A 10,958-nucleotide genomic window follows, 5' to 3' on the forward strand; every position below is an offset into this window, starting at 1 on the left:
CCAGCAATGGGATCGTTAGCCTATACCTCAGTATACAGAGCGTTTTTGGAATGCACAACTCCAGTTACGCATGCTTGAAGATGTACCAGAAGCGACACACAAGCGCAAGTATATGTCTGGACTCCTTGGGCATTACTACGCTGAAGTTAACATGTTCAAGCCTGCTACTCTTGAAGACGCCATTTCACTAGCTCACGACGCTGAAGATAAGCTACAAGGTAGAGACAGATGACCACAGCAATTCCAAGCCAATGGTAACTATGGGTCTAAACAATTCAATTCCAATTTTAGAAGATTTAATCCAGGTCATTTCTCTTCATCATCTTTCCGTAAAAATTGGGCAAAACCACCTGCATTACCATCCAATGTCAATCAAAACCCTAAGCCTATTCCACAGCCAAATCCAAATGTACCTAGACTTCCCGCCATAGCAAACAATGTAACCAAAGCCAAGCCAATAGTATGCTATAAATGCCACCAGCCTGGACATCTAGCAGCAAATTGTCATTCAAAGAAGCCACCTGCCCATATCAACTACCTTGGAGCAATGGACGAAGATGAACAAGAAGATATGCCTGACTTCACTGAAGATGAGGACGACACTACTACTACTTCCGATACTTTACCAGGTATGCCTACTCCGCATTCATTATTGACTATGAAATGTTTGGTGCATGGAAAGGAAAAGACTATTTTGCATGATGACGGTAGTACTCATGATTTTATTTCAGCAAAATTAGTAAAAGAATTGAAATTACAGACTGTACCTACGCATTATCGCATCAAAGCTGCATTTTTAGGCACTAGGTATAATGGTACACAGGAAGTGCAAGACTTAGAGATTCAAATTAGTCAATACACTGAAAAACGAAATTTCTTACTTGTTCCATTACAGTCGAGTGACATTATTTTAGGTATGCCTTGGCATCACTAGCATAACCCAGATATAGACTATTCCACACACACAATGAATATTAATTTTCAAGGAAAATCTATTACATTATATGGTATGCATGCATCTAATGTTTTTCCACTGCTTTCGCATACTCAAGCTAAACGTGCATTATGCAAGAGTAGTAAATCGTATCTCATTTGGGTGAATGAACTGCAAGTAAAAGAAAATCATATGCATCCTAGGCATAAAGAATTTCTTGCATATTTTAAGGACTGTTTTGCAGAAGACCTACCACCCGGTTTACCTCCTTCATGTCCAGAAGACCATAAGATAGATTTGATCCCTGGCACACAACCACCTTGCAAAGCACCATATAGGCACAACTACATAGAGCAAAAAGAAATTCAGAGTCAAGTTGAGGAATTACTAAATAGAGGATTGATTCGACCTAGCAGTTCTCCATTCGGTGCACCTATTCTGTTAGTCAAGAAAAAGAATAATACCTATCGTATATGCATCGACTATCGAGCTTTAAATAAGATCACTGTAAAGAATAGGTATCCTATTCCTAGAGTTGATGACCTTATGGACAAACTGCAAGGCTCTGCTATATTTAGTAAAATTGACCTTAAGTCTGGTTATCATCAGGTGAGACTAGATAAGTCTGACATATTCAAGACTGCATTTAGAACACAGTTTGGTCATTACGAATTTTTAGTCATGCCATTTGGATTGACTAATGCACCTGCTACATTTAGTAGAATGATGAACCGTATATTTCTAAAATATCAGTATTGTGTAATTGTCTTCTTTGATGATATTTTGGTGTTTAGTCAAAATGAGAAAGAACATTATGAGCATTTGTCATTGGTTTTTCAGTTATTGAAAGAAAATCAACTGTATGCAAATCCTGAAAAGAGTGAATTCTTTAAAATAGAAATTGAGTATTTAGGTCATATTGTATCATCTGATGGAATTAAAGTTGATCCTAAGAAATTTGATGCAATATTGAATTGGCTTGTACCTAAAAACGTGCATGAGTTACGCTCATTCCTTGGTCTTGCTAGTTTCTATAGGAAGTTTGTACGTAATTTTTCATTACTTGCTTTACCATTAACCAAACTTCTGAAGAAAGGAATTGTTTATCAATGGACCGAAAATCAACAGAAATCCTTTGACTTACTGAAACGTGCATTAATACATGCCCCTGTTCTAAAATTGCCTGATTTTAATAGACCATTCTTTCTAGTAGTGACCGATGCTAGTGGATCAGGAATAGGAGCTGTACTTATGCAAGACAATCATCCTATAGCCTATTCTAGTTGTAAGCTGAAACCTTCTGAGCTGAAATATTCCACATATGACAAAGAACTATTAGCAGTTGTACAAGCATTAAGACAGTGGAAACACTACTTAATGTTTATGATTAAGACCGATCAGCAAAGTATTAGACATTTACTTAGCCAACCTCAAATCTCTGACCGACATATCAAATGGGCCTCCTTTATTCAAAGTTTTCATCCTATCATTCAATACCAACCTGGAAAAGAAAATGTAGTGGCTGATGCATTGAGTAGAAGACCTGTCATTCATAATATTTCTATCATATCTTTTGATTCTTTGATTGCTATGAAAGATACATATCATTAGGATATTACTTTTCATGCTGATTGGAATAAATTAGTTCAAAATAATTTGATTCCTATTGATTCATTGTCATATCATGATGGATTTATGTTTTATGAAAAGAGATTGTGTGTTACAATTCCATTCCGATCTTTTGTTTTGAATGAAATTCATTGTCCCCTATATCAAGGTCATAGAGGTATCATATCTACCTTACGTATATTAACTGAAGATTTTTATTGGCCGCATATGGATGCTTATGTATCTAACTTTGTTTCTGAATGTTTTATTTGTCAAAGAGTTAAGAGACATCATGGTAAACAGTATGGATTGCTTATGCCTTTGTCTATTCCATCTAAACCTTGGGAACAAATTTCTATGGATTTCATTACTGGTTTACCTAATACTAAATCTAACCATGATATGATTTGGACAGTTGTAGATAGATTTAGTAAACAAGCATATTTCATTCCATGTAAGAAAACTTTAACAGCATCACAAGCAGCACCATTGTTTTTGAAAACTGTTTTTACTAACCATGGATTGCCAAAAGTTATTATTTTCGATCGTGATTCTAGATTTTGTAACAACTTTTGGATTACTCTGTTTGCTAACCTAGGCACAAAGATTGATTTCTCATCTGCATTTCATCCAGAAACTAATGGACAAACAGAAGCCACTAACAGCACAATTCTAGATCTTTTACGTGCATATACTATCTCTAAACCACAGACATGGGACACACATTTGCATTTATTACAAATTGCATATAACAATACACCACACACATCTACAAAGAAAGCACCGTTTGAAGTGATTTATGGATATAGATTATCTACACCTGTTGCATCTTTGTCAAATAGAATTCAAAGTGCTGATGATATTGCTAGTATGCATAACAGTATTTTTGATGAGGTTAAAGATATGATTGCTAAAGCCCAGCAGTCATATACCAAACAAGCCAACAAGAAAAGACAAGCAATGAATTTCAAAGTTGATGATTATGTTTGGTTGAGAATAGAAAAACGTAGACTGCAAAGTGTAGTTAGACATTCAGTTGTCAAATTAGCCCCCAGATTCTATGGACCATTTAGGATCATTCATAAAATTAATGACAATGCATTCAAGTTAGAATTACCACCTCATTGGAAAATTCACAACACATTTCACATTAGTTTATTAAGACCATTTAGAGGCCAATTACCTGTACACCCTATTTATGAAAACCCACCTTTATTAGAGGAAGAGACTCAAATACTTGAACCAAAAGCTATCATAGACACTAACTTTATGACCACCAGAACTGGCCGAAGGTATTCTAGATATCTAGTTAAATTTAAGAACCATCATGTAGAGGAAGCACAATGGATGCACACTAGAGACTTAAATGCTTTCTCCACTCTGTTAGCTCCACATTGAGTTAATAGCAATTGAGGTCAATTGCTATCCCACCCCGGGGGTATGATGCCAGGAGGCATATTTCACGGTGGATTCCGTGCCACGGTGGATTCCGTGAGGTTTTACGGTGGATTCCGTAAACTTTGATGACCGGGGCTCATACACAAAGTGGATTCTTTGTGCAACAAGTTGATGGGGACGCCTATCCTTTTCGGGCGTTTCATTAATTTAGTGTGTACATGGGTGATTCCATAGTGGGTGATTCCGCAAAATGCATATTAAATTAATAAACGTTTATGAGTTTAGAGTGCGCACTCGTAATAAATTAAGGTTAGGATTTATTTCTAACCAGTTGATTTATTTATGTAGTTGAAGACTGCTAGGTATTCACTTTTGCCGGTTTAATTGTATTATTTTACTAACGATTGTGAATGCTTCAGTTGATGTGTAGAGATAGCAGCAATGGTGGAGGAACGCATTGGAGGATAGCGAGTATTCAATCTATGGATTATATTCCGATAGGCACCACGCCTATATTTTGTCATGCCTATTTATTGAGGCATCGATTATTTATTATTATTTTGTATGCACATGGGCGCACGGTTATGTTATTTCTATTTGGACATTGTATTGGGCATGCTAGACTCTTTGGGCACCGTCCATTAGCTTTATTCCTATTTTTGTAAAAGCAAACTCAAAAGCTAAAAGCTTGTGATATTTTTGTAAATTGGGCTATTATTGAGCATGAAGATGAAATATACATTAAATACATGCTTTGTGAAGCGCTCACACAAGGCATGGGGGCAGATTGCACCCAATTGGTCTCTTGCTCTTGTCGTTCATGCTTTTTACCTTGTAACTTGTGCAAAAAGTAGAGTTCATTGTTCTTGGGGACCTTCCGGCATTCACTACGTGAGCATACAACGTCCGATCTGCGCACCACACTCACAGTTGCAGCACTTTCCGTTTGGGTCAGAGCGTTGGAGTCACCTTCTCAACCGCTATGCGGCTCATGATCGTACTTGGCACATCAATCTCCACTTTGAGCTTCAAGAGTTCTCTCTTAACGAAGGGGATGATCTGAAAGTCAAGTTGGGTGACTATAGGCGGTTACTTGTCAAGTTTGCCACTAGTGGCTCTCCAAAGTCAGATGATGATCAAGTTACATTCTTCTTCAATAAGTTGCCTTCAAAATACTTTGATTTCATTCAACACATCATCTCCCAACCTCGATTGCCAACCTTCTACGAGTTTGAGTGTTAGTTCTTGCATTATGCAAGGCTGCATGATCAAGTCCACAAGAAATCCTCATGCAGTCTTATTCAAAGCAAAGGGGGTTGGTTGCCTCTTCTTTGGGAGAGAAAACAACCAGTGGCAAGAACTCGCTAGATGTGAAGGCAAGCCACTCAAAGGGTGACTCCTCTTCATCAGATGGAACCAAAGAATCAAAACCTATCTGGTAGCAACTCCCTAAGAAAAACCGATTTTGCACACACTGCCAGAGAGCAGGCCATGTGGACGAGGAGTATCACTCCAAGGATCAAGGTCTTCCACCTAAAAAGCCTCAGCATCCCGCTGCGACTTCACAGTCCAGTGGGGCTACACCTTCAGTTGCTGCCCCATCTACTCCTCTAGCCCCCATAGCGACTGCTGGACATGTAGCACCCGGACAACCTTAACAGCCATCCTTCTCTACTCCTGAAGGATTGGTTGATTGGTCTACATGTTCCGATCCCGTTGCACTTCATGCACCTATCTCACCTTCCTCCCCACCTCGTCAGGTGTTCCCTTGGTAGAGCCCTACTACTGAACGTACGCGATGGTGGCCACCTTCTTAGACTAGCATGTATATAGGTCCTTTCGGATACCCTAGGTCAATCTAGCATTCATTTTTTGCACTGTTAGAATCAGGCCCATAGGATTTTTGTCTTGACATTTTAAGTCTTCCGCTGCATTCACTCACACACACATACACATTTGCATCTTTGCACTTGTTCCTTCAGCACGAGTGTGTAGGTCATGTCAAAATTTTTTCGTAGGATGTGGATTGTTTGGGGAAGTCTGGTCCAGTCTGGTTTGGTCATTTGTCCTTTGTTTTGATATTCTTCTCAGTGTTGATTTGTGTGAGGTGCCCGCCCATCCGCGTTCTAGGCACTCTTTTAGCGGTCTATCGAGAAACGAATCTAAGCGTCGCTGCCCGGCACTCTAAGGGAATGTTCCGAGTTTTGTCGCCTAGGGTTTCCCGAATCCGCCTCGCAACGGAATGTTCACGACCGAACCCACTAGGATCGACCTGAAATTTGGGTTCCTAGTTGTCAAGGTCTCCTGTTAGCATTCTAGCGTCGGGTATTGGACATCCTACTTTACGCAGAGATACCCAACCCGAAGCAGATCTATGCCGCACTTGGTTCAAAGAGAATGGGAAACGAGAGGGATGCGTTGCTCAACCTCTCTGCCCATAGGGCATAGTCCCATTCCGGTCCCCTAAAACGGCATGAATCGGGTTCTAACCTATCAATACCTAAAGGTCGAATGACGATAAAAACTTGTGAGAAGCCTCCCAGTTCTCTGGGACCACCCTGCCGTAGGACGGGCCCGTCGGGGATTCCGCCCACCCGCTTCCCTTAATAGCTTTAGTTTTCTAATTAGGTCCTACCACATTTATGTGTGACACTCAAAATCAGCTTCATTAATTAAGCCTTTTAGGGAACAAGGTTCGTTCGCGTAAATTATAGCACAGACACGAAAACAGAGCAAAGCAATCTATTGACAAACAAGATCAAACAAGTTCCTTAACTTATCTTCAAGTTAATCTTTGTCTCCCGCCCATACAGGAGAAATTATGTTTCGCTTCTGTCCAACAGAAGTATCCCTTCTGCCATGCAGAAGTAACTGGTCCAATTCACATGGCACCACAAACTCAATCCTTTATCTAGAATAGGATCTCCCAACATGCCCAGATGTTTAGGGGCCACGGAGGTCTTCAACTCCATTCTTGACCTAGCAAGGAGTGTCCAGAGCTCCAACTGACCCACAAGCTGTCTAGGAGCGAAACATCATTCCCGTGGTTGGCCTTTTCACCACTCGACCTTTGGCCCGTGAATCGAGCAGTGCCCTTTCGGGTTAATACGCGGTGCAACCATGGAGGTGATCCACCCGTACAATATATCCTTCCTTAATTAAATCCTTTAAGAATCAAGCACAAACAAGGCAATCAGCCTAATATCATTTTCCAAGAAAACATTCCTTTAATCCCATGGCAACTTGTCATCACAGACCCTTGCCATGCATTTACCATAAATCACAAGCACTTGGAATAATCATCCAAACAATAACTAACAACCAATTGAATGTGAAAACATTTAGGATGTTGTTCGATCAATCAACAAAACCAATTGCATTCTTTCCAAACAATGCAAGAATGGACGATATAACATTTCCATCGTATATTTTCTCTCTCCCTTGGGATCTAAGAGCAATACCATGCAAACATGTTCTTAACACTTCCTTCCTTCGGCTAGGGCATATGTTAAGGGTTCAAACACTATTCATGATGTAAGTTCTATAGGTCACTTACCTTGATTGATAACCCAACCCTGAATTTGGATTGGCAAAAGTCATCCTTATCCAACGGATCTCAAGACATCCTAGTTTTTAACCCTTATGATCAATTTCTTGTACTAGCTCTTAGTCAAGTCATGAGGTAACTAGAAATTTATCCTCATATATCAAACATGTTATAGGCATAACGTATAAATACTTGATAAGATAAGTGCGAGATGATCTCAAGTAATTAGACTCCAATAGGCCTCGCATTGACCTAGAATCTAGTTTTTCTTAGTATTTGGCCTGTTAGGCTAAGTACTTTTGAAGTATCTAAACTTTAAACTAGTACTTCTCCATTCATGATTCTTAATGTCATATTCTTTAGCAATTATGCTATCTATAACCCTTGACTATATTTTAATCTAGCATTTCTATGCCCAATCTTTTAATGTCGTTCTTTTGGCGACTATGCCATTCATAACACTTGACTAATTCTTCCTTGTAATTGCTCTACTAGCATATAAGTCATATGTAACTAGGTGCAATTATCTTCCCTTGATATGTGCACTTCACAAACCCCATCTTCCGAGTAAGCGAGATGAATTTATCCTTTCCCATTACCTATACTCGTGCAATAGTATGGGCCTAACGTATCTCATACGAGAATCAAAGCAAGCATCAATCAATTTGAAAATACATTACTTACGACCGGAACCGCAGTTGGATTGACGGTGATGCCTTTGCCCGAAGCCTTTTTGCTGGTTGCAGGATTGTCATCCACACGCGACATTCTTTGCTTGGAGGCCATCGTCCGCAAATAGAATCAAGAGATTAAGAAGGTAGAATAGATTCAAGATGGGAGAGCGTAAGAGAAGATGGTTTAGTCGAGGATCGAGATAGAGGGAATTGAGTTAATTCTCTTCCTTGCAGCCTCTCGGGGTGACTCTTCTCTCTCTCTCTCTCTCTCTCTCAAGCTCTCTTTCAAGCTCTTCCTCACAATCTCTTGGAGGGGTATCCTTCTCTCTACCTCTCTCTCGCAGCCTCTCGGTGTCTCCTTATGCTTTCTATGCCTCTCCCATGCCCCGTATTTATAGTGAATTAGAGAAGAGGGCTTGTGGTTGAGAAGTGGAGCTCTTTTTGGAGGGGGATCTTGGAAAGATCAGTGATCTAATGCTCAGATCATAAATTTGATGGTTCCATTGGCTCCGAAAGGGGGGTAAAACCCCAAGACACTTGGTTAGAAAGCTCTCAGTTCGCTCTTTCTTCTTTTCTCTGTTCGAAGTGCTGTCTACTGCCTGTAAACTGCGATCGCGGCCGCGCGCGATTTCGCCAGTCACTTCTCTTTATTTTTCTTTTTATAAAATCTTCAAACTAACTAAAATGTCACTTGTCTTTTCTTTTAAATGACATCCAGTTCAAAAATCTCCATATCTTTTTCTTTTAGGATAATATCTAAAATATCTAAAATATACTAGTTTTGTCCAAATTCTAATGTTTTTGGACCTTCTAAACTATACACATGAACTTAGTGATTAATATAACTCATAAGTCTCGTTCACCTTGTAATTTACGTGAAGGGTAGCTACGGTCTTTGCCAATTCGAGAAAAATATCGAATTTACGACTCTTGATTTTTCTAAATAAAATATTTTAAATTAAATAAAAATTATCAATAATTAATGTTAGTTAGTTTTTACCTTAGTTAGTCTTTAGTTAGTAATCTTACTAACTTATTAATTGACTAACTAACTTATGAACCAACCAACTAACTTTTATTGTGCGGAGATATTACAATTTGTCTGGGTTTTACATGAAATTTTTCATATTTTTCCTTGGTTGTGTGTGTGGGTATTCTGTGTAGTCTGAATGGCATCTACCTCTATTCCTCCTATTGTCATCCAGCATGTGCCGTTGCCAGTGCATGACTATGCTCTTCTCCTGGAGGCGGATTGCTTTCGCTGTGCTGGTCTTTGTCCTTTTGTGACTTTGAAGGTTCCACTGGTGGACAACACGATTTGTTACTCCTTCCTAGCATCGTACAAGAACTAGTTTGGCTTGGTTTATAACCGACACTTTTGCTTATCCACATCCAATATCAGTGATGCGTTGTGTTTGCCTCTTTGAGCATCTTTTGTCCCTAGTGGAAATCAATTTTTGACACAGCTGAGGAGATCCTTTCTCTCCTGTAGAAAGAAACCTCTACTCCTTTGGTCTCCAGTAAAGTTATCACCAATTCTGGGGTTTCTGTAGCTCACATTTCCTCCCCGATATGGAAACAACTTTGCCAGTTTCTGCAAGATAGGTTCATCTCAGGGAAGCCTGCTTCCAAATGTCTCTCCAAGGAGCTGTTCACTACTTCTGCTAGGATCCTGCAGGGAGCCAAGTTCAATTGAGCAGCATTCATGCTCGCAAAGATGGATCATCAATTTCAGAGGGTTTGGAAAGGTCAAGGCAGTAATGTCTCCTATGGTGTTTTTCTTCAGAAGATTATCTCCCTTGCAACTCCTCCTAGTGGTGTGCCAGTTGCTCCTCTTCCGAAGCAGCCTCCACCTTCTATTCCAAATCCTCCTCCATTATAGCCCAATTTTGATTCGGAGGATGAGCCCCTTGCCAGATTCTCATGCAGTAAAAGATTACACACTAAAGGGCCCCTTAGTCATGTTTCTATTTCAATTTCTGATTCTCCTGCACAGGACTCCATTTCTCCTGTTTCTACCAGTTCCCTTCCTTCATTCTTGTCATGTCCTAATCTACTTGTAGCACAAAGGGATGGGCAGTTGGATAAACAGATCCCTGCTTCCTTACAAACAATGTTAGCTGGACCTTTGCTTCCTCAACTAGTTTTTGGTGTCGAGGCTACATTGGAGACTTCACTGATGACTTGTCTTCAGTCCATTTACACAGGGGTGTATACTTCCTTGCAGGACAATGTGGATTCCTTGACTAGTCAATTGAGTAAGGCTTTGGAGGATCTAGCATCTGAGAAAGTCGCCCTCACGGATGTTCACAAAAAAATGGCTGAAGCTACTACCCTGATGGATTCCTAGAAGGCCACCATTCAGAAGTTTGAAGCTCAAGTAGTTACCCTACAAGTAGAGAATGCGTCTTTGACTAAAGAGAAGAATTCTACCCTTGAGGAGATGATCAACTTAGCCAGTAGGCTGGGTACTTGTGAGAGTCACAGAAGAAGATGATTGTAGAGCTTAATCAAAAGATTGTTACTCTTTCTGTTCCTCCATCTCTTGTGGTTTCTTCTATAGTATCTTCCAAAGAGGAGCTTGACTAGTTACAACAAAAGGCGAAGTTATGTAATGGTTTTTCTGATAAGGTCGAACACCTTCAACAACATATGAATTGTGTGTAGGATGATTTTACTAGTTATGCTAAGCTGGTGTCACCCCCACCATCTTTCTGGATCAAGTATAACCAGCAGCATTTTGCCTTGTATATCTCTTTGAGCAATGCAGATTTAGAACCTCCAGAGGATAGGTGGC

The sequence above is a fragment of the Lygodium microphyllum genome, chromosome 6 (assembly GCF_053477565.2).
Source record: "Lygodium microphyllum isolate KBCC chromosome 6, Lygodium_microphyllum_v1.1.10, whole genome shotgun sequence".
In the NCBI taxonomy this organism is placed as follows: domain Eukaryota; kingdom Viridiplantae; phylum Streptophyta; class Polypodiopsida; order Schizaeales; family Lygodiaceae; genus Lygodium; species Lygodium microphyllum.